This window comes from Tenebrio molitor, chromosome 4, assembly GCF_963966145.1.
Source record: "Tenebrio molitor chromosome 4, icTenMoli1.1, whole genome shotgun sequence".
Lineage (NCBI taxonomy): Eukaryota > Metazoa > Arthropoda > Insecta > Coleoptera > Tenebrionidae > Tenebrio > Tenebrio molitor.
Genome location: NC_091049.1, coordinates 28,047,344 through 28,064,530, shown reverse-complemented (window position 1 = coordinate 28,064,530; position 17,187 = coordinate 28,047,344). Strand labels below are relative to the sequence as shown.

Below are 17,187 nucleotides of genomic sequence, written 5' to 3'. Positions count from 1 at the left end.
ACAAAATTGAAGTTAATAGAATCATAAATATAACCTCAAATTATATTTTAAAGAAAATTTTTTGAAACTTTATTTCGTAAACGGTACGTTGGAGCCCAAAATAATAGAGGAAAAAAAGTTGCAAAAAGTTGTTATAAATCGAATGGTAAAAACTAAAAGTTGATTGATTCACGTGCATAAGCTCAAATTACAATTAAAGAGTAAAATTGTAAAACTTTAATAGCGTTTATCTCAAAAACTATTCGTTTTATTGAAAAATGATCTATGTAAAAAAACATGCGCAAAGAAATGGAAAATCGATTTATTTAAATCAAAATTTTTTTAGGGTTGATCATTTTGTATTTTCTACACCGTTCAATATTTTTTGAATTTGAGTTCTTATTTAAATTTGTGAGTTTAAGCGATGAAGTTTGATATGCAACTCGATATGGTTCTGACAACATTTAAAAAAACTACCCTTAGCTTAAATTAATTTAATTTTGAGATAAAAATTTGAAATTAAAACCACAAGTAGCATTTTTTATGGAGAATTCAAGGATTTAATTAAAAAAATTTTAAAATGTTTTTAAGTGCCTTTTTTTGGTAAAAAAACATCACTTTTTAAAGAAAAAAAATTAAAAAAGTAACAATTTAAAAACATGAATTTTTCTAAATCCAACCATCATAAACATTTTAAAAAATAAAAATGTTTTAAGTGCCAAAAAGTATAAAATTAAAGTCATTTCCGCCCGACCAAAAACGGGGGTTAAACTTTGTTACTGATGTAGGTTCTCCTAAGATATGTCTCATAGCTGGATTGAAAAGTCAGGACTCTTTTTTTTTTTTTTTTTTTTTTTTAAATAGGGGTGTTATATGGTTATTTAATAATAATAACAAAGATAAAAGTATAAACATTTATTTATTTATTCTCAAATACATTATTTTCATCGCAATCATCCCAATTTTCATCATCGGGAGTGTAATTTACTTGAGGGATGACAATTTTTGGTCTCTTCTTCATTTCTTCCCATAATCTTTGCCGTTCCGCAGCACCCTCTTTCCACTTGCGGTCCATGTCTTTCATGTACTCCTCACGATGAGCCTTGTACATGTGGATCGACAAACGATGCTCCAAGCATTTATGGAAGGGGTTGTAGGGACATTGAACAATTCCTTTAAAATAATAAATATATGAAATACAGTTTTATATTAAAAAAAAAAAACTTACCATTTTGATTATTGTAACTATCAAAATTTTGGAAATTCATGTTGTAGTACTCGCAAGTTGACAATTATCAAAGTGTATAAAACTAAGCCAATTACTGCTATATTTATTTCAATGTCCCCACTCTTGTTACATCCCTCTTTTTGTCTCCCACCAACTTTTAAAGAAAGAAACATTTTGCTTATCTTCGGCAAAATATATCCCAATTTATTTTTACTTTAGGTAATTAACATGTTATCACCATTATTTTATTCTTTTTATCTCACTATAAATAAGAATCTTTTTTTGAATATTGACATTGTTTGTGCAGCTTCTTTATTAAACTTCAATGGAAACCGTCACACGTTTATGTAAAAGAGTCTTAAAAGTGGTACGTGAATATTTCTCAAAATTAAAAACTATAGATGAGTTAAATAAATTTCAAATTCATATAAATAATACAATCAAAATTGTTAATAAAGCAATAAAAAACAAATTGCATAAAAATAATGTTTTAGAGTCACTTCATTCTTTAGAATCTAGTTTATCATATTTAAAATATTATCGTTTAAAATTAAAAAAACTTAAACAAAATTTAATTTTGAAAACGGGAGGAAAACTTTCAACTAATTTAAATCGAAATTGCTCTAATGTAAAATGGGAAAATATTGAATCAGCTTTTAATGGAAGAATTCGTACTGGTTTTATATCAACATTAAATATAAAAGACCCTTTAATTTTTTTCAATAAAGCTTTTAAGTGTTTTTCAATTAAAATTAAAAAAATCTTAAAGGAGTCTATGATAAAAGTGAATGTTATTTTCTCCGCTTATTTCATAAAACCTCAAACTGGTGAAATTGACATAAAAAGCTTTTGCACAAAAAATGTTCCAATTGACACTTCAACTAATTTAAAACGGTGGTACAAAGAAAATGTTACCGATAAATTAATGAATAAATTAGAAGAGTTTGCAGAAAAGGATTCTGGATGGGCTCTTCATGAAGTTGTAGGGCTTAAAGTAAATATTAACAGGTATGATCCATTAAAGATAGGTTTTTCAACGTTTGTAACTGTACCAAATTTTATTAAAAAAAAACATGCAGTAATTAATGTTGAAAATGATGATAATTTTTGTTTTTTATGGTCAGTTGTATCTGCTTTGTATCCTGCAAAGAAAAACGCTAATAGAATTTCTTCTTATCCACATTTTAAAGATGTGTTAAAATATCAAAATATCCAGTTTCCAATTACAATTAAAGATGTTAGAAAGTTTGAAAAACATAACAATCTTGCCATTAACTTATATTGTTTTGAGCGTTCAAAAATTTTGCCTTGTTCTTTAAGTTCACAAACACATAAAGCTGATATTAAAGTTATCAATTTATTAATGTTGCCAATTAATACTAAACCAAATTTGTCTTTTGCTTCTAAAAAGTCCTTACTTTATCACTTTGTGTGGATTAAAAATTTATCTCGTTTGTTATCTAAACAATTATCAAATCATAATAATAAATGTTTTGTTTGTGAGAGATGTTTAAATTCTTTTACCACTGACAATCTACTCCAAAATCATTTGCGTTATTGCCTAAAGTCAAATCAATGTTGTGTCAAATTACCTGATGAAACAAAGAAATTTTTGCAGTTTGAAAATCATTCTTATAAAGAAAAAGTTCCCTTTGTTATATACGCAGATTTAGAAAGTATTTTAGAAAAGGCATCAGACAATAATTACTCTACCAAATCTAATTCTAAAATATATCAAAATCATGTTGCATTTAGTGTAGCCTATTATCTAAAATGCTCTTATAACGATTCATTCTCTAAATTTAATATTTATCGTGGTAAAGATTGCATTCAGTGGTTTGTTAAAGAGTTGGAAGAAATTTCACAGTTTTGTGATGAACAGCTTAAAATAATTTTACCAATGACAACAATAACAACAACAACAACAACAACAACAAATGACAATTGTCACATCTGCAAACAAACATTTCAACCAAACCAAATGAAAGTACGAGATCATAATCATCAAACAGGAGAATTTCGTGGTTTAGCGCATCAAGTTTGTAACTTAAATTATAAAGATGCTCATTACATTCCTGTTGTTTTTCACAACTTGAGTGGATATGATGCTCATTTTATAATTAAAGAACTATCAACACAGTTTCAAGGAACAATCAAATTGCTACCTATAAATAAAGAAAAATACATTTCTTTTACTAAATATGTTGCAGGCACAAATGTATCTTTACGATTTGTTGATTCTTTTCGTTTTATGTCTCAAGCTCTAGGAAAACTTTCATCAAATTTACAAAACGAACAAAAATCTATAACAAAATTATTTTGTAATACCGAAGAAGAATTCTTGTTATTAACAAAAAAAGGTATATTTCCTTATGATTACATTGATTCATTTGAACGTTTAGAGGAAACCGTTTTACCTTGTAAAGAAGCATTTTACAGTGAACTTACTGAGGAACCTATTAGTGACAGCGACTATTATCATGCTAAAAAAGTTTGGGACTGCTTTCATATTAAAACAATAGGAGAGTATGCTGATTTGTATTTAAAGACTGATGTTCTTTTACTTACAGATGTTTTTGAAGCTTTTCGTGATACATGCAAAAAAACATATGATTTAGATCCTTTACATTACTTTACTACTCCCGGACTTACATTTGATGCTATGCTCAAAACCACAAATATAACATTAGAACGTTTGATGGATATTGATCAAATATTATTTATAGAAAAAGGAATAAGAGGTGGTGTATCACAGTGTTCAAATAGATATGCAAAAGCAAATAATAAATATATGAGAGAAAATTTTATACAAAATTTAGACAGCAAGTACTTAATGTATTTTGACGTGAATAATTTATATGGTGCAGCAATGTCAGAATATTTGCCATATGGTGAATTTGAGTTTTTAGAAAATTTTAACATTCAACAAATATTATATACCTCCAATACTTCTCAAATTGGTTACATACTTGAATGTGATTTAGATTATCCCATTTGCATACATGATATGCATAGCGATTTACCATTGGCGCCTGAACATATGGTGCCACCAAATTCTACATCCAAAATTAAAAAACTGCTTTTAACATTATTTCCAAAAAAAAATTATATTATTCATTATAGAAATTTGAAAATGTATTTAGACCTGGGAATGAAATTAACTAAAGTTCACAAAGTTTTAAAATTCAAACAATCACCATGGCTTAAACAATATATTGACTTAAATACCAAACTCAGGCAACAGTCTAAAAATGATTTTGAAAAAGATTTCTATAAATTAATGATTAATGCTATTTATGGTAAATGTATGGAGAATGTTAGAAAACATAGAGACATTCGATTGGTAACGAAATGGGGTGGAGGACGCTGGGGACTACGCGCATTAATTTCAAGACCTAATTTTCATAGCTCCATTATTTTTGATGAAAATATTGTTGTTGTTGAAATGAATAAATTAGAAGTTTATCTGAATAAACCAATATACGTTGGTTTTAGTATCTTAGATATTTCGAAAACTTTCTTATATCATTTTCATTACAACTATGTTATTAAAACCTTCCAAAACTCTGCAAAATTACTTTATACCGATACTGACAGTTTAATCTATGAATTTAAAGTTTATGACATATATGAATATATTAAAAAAGATTTTCATCTTTTTGATACCTCAGATTATGAAACTAACAATATTTATAACATTATACAAAGAAACAAAAAAGTACCCGGCCTTATGAAAGATGAAAACAATGGAAAAATTATGTTAGAATTTGTTGGTTTAAGATCAAAAATGTATGCTTACACTGTAGATGACGATAAATCAAAAGAGTATTTAGTTAAAAAATCAAAAGGATCTACAAAATCTTCAATAAAAGCCATCACATTTCATGATTATAAAAATTGTTTGTTCGATCAAACAATTTTAGAAAAAGTGCAAAAGTTAATAAGATCTAAAAACCACAAGGTATCATCTATCAAACAGAAAAAAATTGTCTTAAGTCCATTTGATGATAAACGTATTCTTAATTTTGATACAACTGACACTAAGCCTTGGGGCTATATGTATCAAGCGACACCTAACGGAGAAAAAGAAGAAGAAAATATTAATTATGAGTAAAGTACATATGTGTACATAAGTAAATAATGGAAGGGATATCAACTACAAAATGAGGTACTGCATACAAACTAGCAACACAAATAATTTTATTTTATTGTTGTTGCAGTGCTAACCAGTGTTTCCAAGATGGATCTTTTGTTACAAATCAAAATCGAAGCCCAAGATGCTCTACAGAAAATTTATATGAAACATTTAAATAACCTGATCCTGTATGAAGACACTCATCAAACGAAACTTAAACTTTTTACTCTGATGAACCGAGAAGACTTTATTATTCCAAGTGAAATTTTTCCAAAAATGTCTCTTTACATAAAAAATGCTAATGTTGAAATATTTGTAAAACTGTTACAGAAAAGAAAATTTTTAGATAAGTATGTACACACATTTGTAGATATCTGTAGGAAAGAAAATGTAAGTTTGCTTTCTTATTCGAAATTATATGCCTTGTTAACTGCTCATGGTTTAGAGAAAAATGTATCACATATTTATTATCTGTTAGAGTTATTGTCCAACAACAATTTGCAAAACATTTGCACAAAGGAATTTCCATTGTTGAATATTTTGCAAAACCATCAAACTGTTGTATCATGCATTGATCAATTTGTATGTAATGTTTCATACATAGCTGACTACAAAAAGCTTCAGATAGCGATTTTGTCGTTGAAATTAAATAAAGATGTTTTATATAGATTTAAGCCTCATGAAAATGTTAAACACTCCCAAATATTACAATGGGTAAAGGAAAACATATTCAAAGGAAACAGCGATCCAGAGGCTCAGCTAGGTTGGACTTGCGGTCCAGACTCAGCGAGATGGCCATCAACAAAGCTCCAGGATTATAAAGAAACTTTGACTCTGTTAACATTATTATCATCTATTCAATAAAACACTTTTCATATTTTTTTTGTCTTTTATTTATAAATTTTCTTACATAATTAAGGTGCTACAACTATTTATCTTAAATACTACCTAAGTAATAATAACAATAACTAAATAAATAAATAAATACATGGGTACCTACTTATAACCTATCTAACTAAAGATATTATGTTTTTAATTGGTATATATTTAGCTATTCTATCATGCAAAATTAAACAATAAGCAGTTGTTTTATCAGGTATATTTACACTTGTTTCAAATTCTATTCTAATATCCACTGCACTTCTTTTTAATTCTTCGTTTTGTTTAGAACAATCAATCACTGCAATTGGTGCAATATCTTTAAACTCTTTTGGAGTAAAAATAGGTTCACTTTCTTTGTAAAGAAAAGAATTTTGAAAATTAGTAAACATTTCATATAAGAGAGCATATTGATTGTTAACAAAATTTATATTTAAATTGTCATATGGATAATGTGTATCATTAAGGAAAACTTTAATATTTCTTAAATAACAATGATCAAAACGACTACAGTTTTTAGTAAGTTGATTTTTTCGATCTGTTTGTAATGCAAACATTACATATTGAGGTTTTTCTATAGCAGATTTAATAGCCCATGTATGTTTTTGTGTTTGAGGTAAAACTGGATATTCATGTAATTCTCGACTTCGAAAAGGAATGTACAATTCTTTTGCACTTTTAACAATATCCAATAATTTTAATTGTTCTTTTATTGTTGTTGTAATATGAGGAACTCTCCATGATATTTTTTCTAAAGACAATTTTACTGTCTTATCTAAATCATCATCAAGCAAAAATGCATTACTATCATCACTACCGCGACGTAGTACTAATTCTTGTCGAGCATTTACCAAAACTTTTTTAAAGTCTTCACACAAACCCAAAACCATGTGAAGTGGAATTATAACATCAAAACTACCACTCACTCCATCAATAATAGTAGATTGTTCTTTGGGAAACCAACCACTGTTTTGAAGAGCCTTACTTTGTGATTCGTTGTATGTTGCATATCCTTTTAAAACAGACGCAATTCCCGGATTTCTAACAGTATCAATGGAATCTCCTGATATTTCATAACGTATTTCATTAAACAAAAATAAAATTCCCATGTTAACAAATTCAACGCTTGAAGGTGGTAAAACAGCATTATCTTTACCATACACTTTTACTTTTCCTTGAACATGTAACGTACTGTACCAAGGTAAAGTGTATATGTCTTGTTGTTGTATTGGAATTCTAATTTCATCATTGTTATTAAAAGAACTAGATGCATAAGGTGGATGAGTACGTTTTTCAGCATAAGCAATTGTCATATCAAACAACGGTGGTTCCTGAACATTCAGAATTTCAAAATTCATTTTGCTAAATTTATACTTTTACTCGAAATCCTAAAGATTTTAAAAACAAACGGTTTGCTGTAGTTAACACTTTCACGTTTTTCACTCGACTAGAAATTTTATTTGTTTTTGAGATATTTATATTTTTACCCTTGTATGCTGCACCAATTTTACTATTAACATTAAACACTATTCCCATTGCAGGATCGCTATTTTACTTTACGCAAATGCAACCTTACTGTTAGCACTTCTCCTCTAAAATTGACAATATTTCCATCTTGATCAGTTATTTTAATTGTTATCTCATCTATTTGTTTAGTGTTAACTGGTAGATAAATAACACTAGAAGGTGTTTCTATTATTTTGTATCCAGGAGGTACACAAGGAAAAAATTCATGAATAACATGCACTTCTTTACCATTGCGATACGCACCAGATACAATATTACACTCCACACATAATGCATTTACTTTGAATATTTTACAAGGATTATCTGATATATGTTTTTTGTTTGCTCTAAGTGTATTACTGCTGAAACCTAGTAAACTACCAATAGTGTCTTTTTTTGTAAAGTCAATATCAAGACTACATTTAATTTCACATTTTAAGGTATTGTTATTTCCTTCTATAAGTAAAGTAGGTTGTTGCATGTAGTGATTTGTTTTTAATGATTCGTTTTTAACATATCTAATAAGTTCTTGACTTAAAAAAGCATTGAGTTCATCAATTTCATAAGAACCCTCAGGAATTTCAATAAAACCTTTTGTTTGATTTGTTAAGGTAAAATAAAATTTGTTATTTGAATTAGTTACGTTTGCTATTGAATTAAATGTTTCTAAGTTTATTAAACCTAAAGCGTATTCACTGTTATCCAATACTAAAGGAGGATAATATTTACTTGAAAGTATTGAACTTGTTCCTGTTAAAGTAAACGTAACAGACATGATACAAACACATACAAAAGACTGTGCTAAACTAAAAACTATCTACATCCGTTATTAATTATTATAGTTGTACAAAAATTTTAAACACAAATGTCCACAAATTACTGTATCAAACTTTTGTAATGTTTGATGATTATATATTATTTCACACTTATTGTTTTTGTTTAAATATTTAACTAATTCTGTAGGTGGCGGTAAGTTGCCAAAGCTATCAAAATAAATGACCTGGTTATTAATTTTTTTATAAGCAGTCCAGTGAGTTCCATTACCTTTCTGATCATCTAAATTTATGAGACCAGTTTCGTTAACTTTGGCTCCTGATTTAGGCAATGAATCTTTCATAAATACTCCTCTAAAATTATGAATTTCTAATAGTTTTGCAAATTTTTTTAAATCAATATTTGTTAAGGCACGTTTTGGAAGCTTTATAGGAATGTCCTTGGTGATTTCCATGGTCCTAAAAAAAGACCGAATCCCTTTTTATAAGGTTTTAAAAACAATCCTTTTCCTGATTTAGACTTATTTAATGCAATGGCTTCCATATTTTGATTATGTCTTTGAGTTTCTTTAAGTTGTTCTTTAGCTGCTTTAGTATCATTTACTGCTTTTGCAATTGCTGCAGCACCACCACCTAAAGAACCTAAGGCCCCTAATGCAGCAAAAATTGGAATAAGCGGTAAAAATCCACCAGTTTTTGGTATAGGAATAGTGCGTGTATGTTTAATAGGACTTTTGTTTTTTACTGATTTTACAGCTTTTACTGCTGCTTTTATAATATCAATGTTGTTTTTAAACTTCTTTCCTTTAATTGCTGTTTTTGCAATTTTTCTTAGTTGGTTAAACCCTAATCCTTTTTTACTTTTCTTAAATTTAGTTTTTGAGCGCTGAGATTTTTTTGCTGATGAACAACCCATTCCAAGTGTTAATTTAGCTTTCATTGCAGATGCAACACCCAAAGCCGCAGTTTTTTCTCCAAGTGAAGAATTAGAAGAACGTAATCTAAGCTTTGCTTTCTCTAATAAGACACGGTCTGCTTTATGTCTATTGATTAGATCTAAACTCTTATTATAAGCGATATCATGTTCCTTGCAGGCTTCATCCAAATCATTAACTCCTTTATCGCCTCTGGAAAGCCGTTTTGATAGTTTTGTTCCTGGTCCACAATAATTATAACCCGGAATATGAAGTTCTACGGGTAGCTTATTTATCACCGAATTTAGAATACCACGCCCACTATATCTCTTTTTAACCGTTTTTACTTGACTGTTACGCTTTCGTTTTTTTACTGCCATATATAGACTTTATGAAGTTTAGGTTTTACCAACTAAAACACAACTAAAACAAAACAGGTTTGGATAAGAATATTTATAGTTTACAGAAAATTTTCTCATTAGTTTCATGCAAAATGCGAATAGTACAACAACCAATAACACTACAAGTTTCAAACAATGATTTTAAAACTATTAACAAAAAAAGACATGGAGGACTTTTTCCCTCAACTATACGTTGTCTTATTGTAGGACCATCAAACTGTGGTAAAACCAATACAATGATAAGTTTAATTGAACATCCTAATGGATTGCGATTTGAAAACGTCTATGTTTTTTCAAAATCATTATTTCAACCAAAATATCAGTATTTAGAAACATTATTAAAACCTATAAAAGGAATGAATTTCTTTGCATTTAATAATCTAGAAAATAATATTCCCTCTTCATCAGAAGTTAAACCTAATTCCTTAATAATTTTTGATGATGTAGCTTGCGATAAACAAAATGTTATGAGAGAATATTTTAGTATGGGTAGACATAAAAATATTGACTGTTTCTATTTGTGTCAGACTTATACCAAAATTCCGAAACAATTAATTAGAGACAATGCAAATTTTTTAATAGTATTTAAACAAGATGAGTTAAATTTACTTCGCATTTATAGAGACAACGTTAGTTCGGAGCTCACTTATGAACAATTTAAAGAAATGTGTCATTTATGTTGGCAGGATAAATTCAATTTTTTAGTAATTGACAAAGAAAAAGATTTCAATAGTGGAGGTTATAGAAAAGGTTTTGATTGCTTCATACAACCTTAATTTCAGTAAGAAAAACTATATAAACAAAACAAAGTACCAAATTCCACAGTTTTAGAAGCAGTTTGTTAACGCTTTGTAACGCTTTTACGGTTTGATAACGTTTTGCGTATTTGTATTAACTATGAATTTAAAAAGTAGAGTTAATGATACAGACACAGACAATCTAAAAAAATTAATTAAGAAAAGAGATGAAGTAAAGCGAAAAATGACTTTGCTAAAACAAGATGAGTCTATTTATGAAAACACCTTTTCTCCTATTACCAAAAGACTTGAAACAATATCCAATCAGTTACAAGAAAAAGGCATTGTCAACAACTTTAAACCTAAAGAAGAAAAACAAGAAACATTTAAACAAATTATTCCCGTCGAAAATAAGCTTACTCTTTCGGATAGAATCTCTAAACTTCAAAAAAGAATGGATTCAATAAAAGATGATAAAGTTGATTTGAATGAAATTGATAAGCTACTTCAAAGTACATCACATGATGCATCAGTTTTAAAAAAGGAGGTAGAGCCAGAAAGTTTTATAGAGGAACCTGAAAATGTAGACAATATAGAACTAGATGAGTTAATTGAAAATTCAGTTGAAGAAAGTAAAAATAATATTTCAAATATTGTTGGAACAGATTTATTTACTGAGTACTTAGAAAGTTTTGATGAAATACCACGACAATATATAAGTGCTATGATTCTTGATAAGAAACGAGAATTTGATCATAGGACTGGCATAAGACACGACAGCTTTCAAGAGAAATTCTTCATTGGTTCATCTGTTGTAGAGTTTATGGGCAAAGACATTAAAGTAGATAACAACTTTTATAAAACAACACCGGGACTCTATGAACTTTTATTTAAAAACAATCCTAAAAAGTATACACAAAATGACTTGAGTACATATAAAGAGATTTTGGATTTAGGCAATGCTTGTCGTCCTAACTTTGATCCTTCTGCTCCAATTCGCCTTAGATCTGATAAATATAAATCAGTTATTGCTCCCTTATACTTTCCATCTCAAAATTATACTGAAACTCCTAAAAGACCAAGAAAAGCCATCGGTAAAGGTATGATAAAAGAAACAAATAATTATCCAATAAATTATGTTTACTGGGATGATCCAAATGAATTAGTCGAAAGACTTCGGTTATTAGTTGCTTCGCAGACAGCGGGACATTCGGGTCACAATAACGAAATAGTTTCAATTGTAGAAGAATTGCGTGAATCTGGTATTATTGAATGATGACGCTTGATAAATTTGGACGTCACTTAGTTAAAAATCCACAATTGGTATTGACAAAGTTTAGTGACAAAGAAATTCTTTCATCCTCATATATGTTTTATAACGTAATTTTAAAATTTGAAGCTAATGCCATTGTAGATAATAAATATATTATAGGATTTGACAGAGTTGATTATAAATTTCCATTAGAACAGGGTACCATTGAAAAGATTCTTCTAAACAATGAAGAGGTTCTTATAAGTTTAAATGATAAATTATTTACTAAAGAACAAGCTTTGAATTATCAAATGCAATTTGGAACAAGTATATCATTTGTTGTTAAACAAAGTACATCGAAAACTAAAAACAATAAATTTAAATGTTTATTTGCGCAAATAATTGTTAAATGTCCAATAAAATTTGAAAATCAGTCAGTCAATGATGAAAAAGCGATTATAAAACATTAATAATAAGCATGGTTTCCAAATTAAAAGATAATGGTTATAAACCTACTTCCATCAAAATGGATATCGTAAAAGAATTACATAAGCCTGCAAGAAAAAAATTCCAACGTCGTCGTATTATAATTAAAGGACTAAATGAAACATTGCAAGCTGATCTTGTGGAAATGATTCCATATGCCAAAGAAAATCAACAATTTAAATACATTTTAGTTGTAATTGATTGCTTTTCTAAGTACGTCTGGATGGCTCCATTAAAGACAAAAAATTCTATTGATGTGAGTACAGCAATGGAGAATATTTTACTAAAAGTAAAACCACCACCTAAAAACTTACAGACTGACAACGGTAAAGAGTTTTTTAATACAAAATTTCAAAGTTTAATGAAAAAACGTAAAATTAATCATTATAGTACGTTCAGTTCTATTAAAGCATCTATAGTTGAACGGGTCAACAGAACGCTAAAGCAATTAATGTGGGTACAATTTAGTTTTCAAGGAAATTATAAATGGGTCAATATATTAGATAAAATCGCCAACGAATATAACAACAAATATCACAGCACAATTAAAACTACACCCGCAAATGTTAAAAAAAGCAATGAAAGATCAATATTGAAATCAATTTATACTCATATAAAGCTTGCAAATGTACATAATAAATTTTCTGTTGGTGATCATGTACGAATAAGTAAACATCGTCAAATTTTTGATAAATCTTATACAGCCAATTGGTCAAACGAAATTTTCATTGTTAAAAAAGTAAAGCTAACTAATCCAACAACATATTTATTAAAAGATGTACAGGGCGAAGATATATTAGGAGGATTTTATGAAGAAGAATTGCAGAAAGTAAAACATTCGGATATTTACTTGGTGGAAAAAGTTTTAAGAAAAAAAGGAAAAAAAATGTATGTCAAATGGTTAGGACTAAACAACACACACAACAGTTGGATTGATAAAAGTAGCATCACATAATACATTCAAATGTAATTTATATTTTTAATAAAATTATAATAAAGAATCTAGTGTTTTATTTCATTATTTCCTTACTTTGCAGTTCATAATCATCCGGATAGAGATGACTAACCTAAGTCAGCATCTTCAACCTTCACATAATTGTGATTAAGCAATATTTTACATCACAATATGGTAGTGATAGTAGCAATAAAACAACATGAATATGTGAAAGTTTATTTATATTTACATTACTACAAAATATACAATTTCAAATAAATAATAATAACATTTAGGAACACACAAATTCACTCTTTAGTTCTATATTCTCGTAAAAAATGTTTAAAATGTTGACTCTTAATTAAATCGTGCATGGCGCAAGGAAGACATCTGACACCTTCCATATCACTTTCACCTTTGCATGATGGACACTTATATTTAATCGGAACAGGCATTTTTTTTTCTCGTGTAGCTCCAGAAAAATTTATTCTTCTGTCTGTTCAACAAACTTGATATTGGTTGTTCTTCCAACTATTCCTTCACTAACCATAAAAATGTTTTTTCCTTGTTTCAATAAATTGTTTAAAGTTTGAATAACTTTTTCGCTAAATTTTTCTGTAAACCGTTGTGGAAGAGGCGTTTTAAATTCACTACAATCAACGACTACTTGTTCACCAAACTGAGTTTCCGTCTTAATAAATCTTTTAATGGGGAATCTTCTATCAATTTCTAAATAACTTGGCCTCACATATGGCACAAGATGAGTTTCTTCGTTTATAGATTTTAAGAAATGACTCATCGTTTAATTTTGATACTATGCAGCTGCTTTAATACTATGAAAATGTAAGTTCAGCATACAATTATAAAATGATCCCCCACTACCTCAATGTTTAGATGAATGAAAACACAATGACCCCTTCAGAAAAATAAAGATCATGCAAAATACTACTTATTTGCATGAATCAAAAACTATGTTTTGCAGAGAACACAGAAATATGAAACTTCAATATCTTCCTCAATGTTTCTAGCTTATAAAAATATAAGTCACGCAAAATACCGCTTATTTACCTGAATCAAAAACCATGTTTTTGATGGAACCAAAACGGATGTAATGATCAGATAATTTACTCTTAATCAAAAACTATGTTTTGACTAAACTACAAACGCAAATTAAAACTAGCGTTTTGATCGCGACATGACTGATACAGTTGAAGGTCACGCAAAATACATGATTCTGAAACTGGCGTTTTGAAGAGATCACGCAAAACACATGATTCTAAAACGTGATTTTTGAGTGAGCCAGAACCAGCACTATATAACTACTGTCTTCACAATCAAAGAGAGCATATATATGTAAAACAATTCAAAAGAACTCAGAATTATACCTAGGATTTATTAATTTAAAAATGGCGTTCGACAGGATACCGAGGGGAAAAGTATGGGAATGCGTAGAAAAAAAAAGGAATAGACCCACAACTCATAACAGCTACAAAAAGTTTGTATCAAAATAGCCGTAACTATGTCAGGAGTAAAAACAACAGATCGAAAGACTTCATAACCGTAGATGGTCTTAGACAAGGAGGAGTACTGAGCGCGCTATTCTTCATAACAATGATGGACGAAATAATTGAAAAGACCAAAGAGAAAGTGAAGCAAGTAAATATCGGACACTACAAATTAACAACAGCAAAAAAAAAAATTAGCCGAAAGACAAAAATGAGTCTGTCAAACAATGAATCTTGGGTAATGACTAATGAGTAATGACAAAGAGACAAAAAAAAACAGAATGCAAGCAATTGAAATGAAATACCACAGGAGAGCACTAGGAGTAACAAAAAGAGACCATTAACGAAATGATGACATAAGAGAATAATTAGAAATAGAATGACGCCGGCCTGCAAACGGCTATCTTCTTCGACGGGAGGCATCTGCTTCCCCGGTGTTAATAAAGGCATCGGTCAACAAATCTCGACACCGGCCACGAAGATGGAATCGACAGTTCGAGAGCTCCGGAGGGCCGCACAGTGGGCCGAAATCCCAAAAACCTGGTCACAAAGGTTCGCTGATTATTCGCGCTGTGAATAGTTGGTTTTTAATGGAATCTTGTGTAAAGAGGTTTTCAAGGTTGCTGGTTATGAATCTACAATTTATTTTGCAAAAAAACAAAATGGCGGACCCGAAATGGCGACAATTTTTTTTTAAATTAACAGAATTTTATCAAAATCAGTATATGAGGTTTTTCGAGGTCGCTCAATACGATTTGAATATTAACTTTTCGAAAAACAAAATGGCTGATCCAAAATGGCGAAACTTATTTTTTAAAAGTTAACAAAACGTCACCAAATCCGGTATTTGGTGCATCTACTTGTCAAGAAACAAAATTGCGGATCCAAAATGGCGTAGGTACATTTTTGTCCAAAAGTTAACAAAACCCCACCAAACTCAGTATTTGAGAGTTTTCAATGTCGTTTAATATTAATACGAAAAGAACATGAACTTCTTTTACAAAGAAAATGCCTACATTTTTTTAAAGTTAAGCAAATTGAGTTTATGGAGATTTATAATGTCATCTATAGAATATACTGGTATTCCATTGACATATTCATTTTATTCTTAAATTGTATTTTTTGTACTCATAGCCTTGAAAGCAACGCTTCCAACATCCAACGCTCGCTCCGAAACGAGTGCTTCCCGGTCGACTCGAATGTAAAAATCGCAAAAAACACTGGCCCTTTGAGGCATTCAAAAAAAAATCTGTCTTGATAATAATAAAATTTAGTTCATAAAATACAACTTCCCTGGGTTTTCCTCCATTAAAAAATTACGGAAAGATTTATAATCGTTGAAAATTGTTCCTACAAAATTGACAAATTATTGCAAAAATTGATATAACAAGTGAAGCAATTGTTTCCAATAACCAAAGATCACTGCCTATTTGGTTTTGTGTTCGTTTATGTTTAATGTATTAAAACAAAAAAATTTAATTTAATTTTCGTACAAAAAATATTGTACGAACCACTTGCGTGAAGACATCTTCCGTTCATTCGCGCTTTAATTAAAGGCACTCGCTCCTTCGTCGCTCGTGCTTTAAAAAATGCGCTCATGCGGGAACATCGTCTTCCCGCACTTGGTTCGTAAATAACTATTACAAGCTTCTTGTTGTCTACTGTAAATTTATAACTACTAAAAGTCAGTAAAATCGTACATTAAATCATTAGTTTACATTAAAAAAGGTTTCCTTCATTTCCTACTCATTTCATTTTCAACAACTTTTTCCGCTTCGTTGATTCACACTATTTTTGAAAAGAAAAAAAATTATCTTCTTTCCAAACAATCATCTCCCATAGTTTCTGTAATATCATACAAGTAATACAAAATATTAAAAAGTTTTAAAAATAAAGTACTAAAAATAAACGGTGGATATAAGTATGTATTTATATAAAAAAAAATAGCAAAATAAAAAATGTATTATTCATTGTTTATGCAACACCGGTTCCCTGTTATCAGTATTTATTCAAAAATGGACTTTATATACACATACGATGTATGTACATGCGAAAAAGCATTTATATACATCGCCCGTTAAACGCACTTGAATATTCGTTTGTTACACGAGCGTGCAAAATTGTGGCTAGAAGGCAAAAAGGCAGGTAAAGGCAGCTGCATTTTTGTATATTAAAAGGTAAACGTGTAATTAACATTAAGAAATTAGTTTGACCGTGGGACTCCGTGGGACTTTTGACTTAGCATCACATTTATCACAATTATCTAAGGCGCGCTCTCATTTAGTTACTGGACAGTGAATTGGTAATAACAAAATCAGTTCGGGTTAAAATACATTTCACAATAGAAACTAGATTAATTAAAAATTATAAATTGTGCTTTTTGACACCCCTAACTAACACAATCGCTGGAGAGCTTTTCCACAGATGAGTGAAAAATGGAAAATTAAAAAAAAATCAG

At 29.3% G+C, this 17,187-nt stretch overlaps 3 long non-coding RNA genes across 3 annotated transcripts in view; 2 read left to right on the top strand and 1 right to left on the bottom strand.

Annotated features, from left to right (window-relative positions):
• Positions 1–879: 879 nt before the first annotated feature.
• Positions 880–1,248, bottom strand: LOC138127867 (uncharacterized). The gene is made up of 2 exons (XR_011158463.1): positions 1,208–1,248; positions 880–1,152 (listed from the first exon to the last, which is right to left on the bottom strand). It is a non-coding gene; the product is annotated as an uncharacterized lncRNA (long non-coding RNA).
• LOC138127866 (uncharacterized) lies at positions 1,236–6,222 on the top strand. The gene is made up of 2 exons (XR_011158462.1): positions 1,236–5,375; positions 5,428–6,222. It is a non-coding gene; the product is annotated as an uncharacterized lncRNA (long non-coding RNA).
• Positions 6,223–13,602: 7,380 nt separating this feature from the next.
• The window catches only part of LOC138127864 (uncharacterized), a 131,745-nt gene continuing 128,160 nt past the window's right edge, over positions 13,603–17,187 (top strand). The window contains exon 1 of the long non-coding RNA XR_011158461.1: positions 13,603–14,548. This is a non-coding gene — a long non-coding RNA (uncharacterized lncRNA). The remainder of the gene's footprint in view (positions 14,549–17,187) is intronic.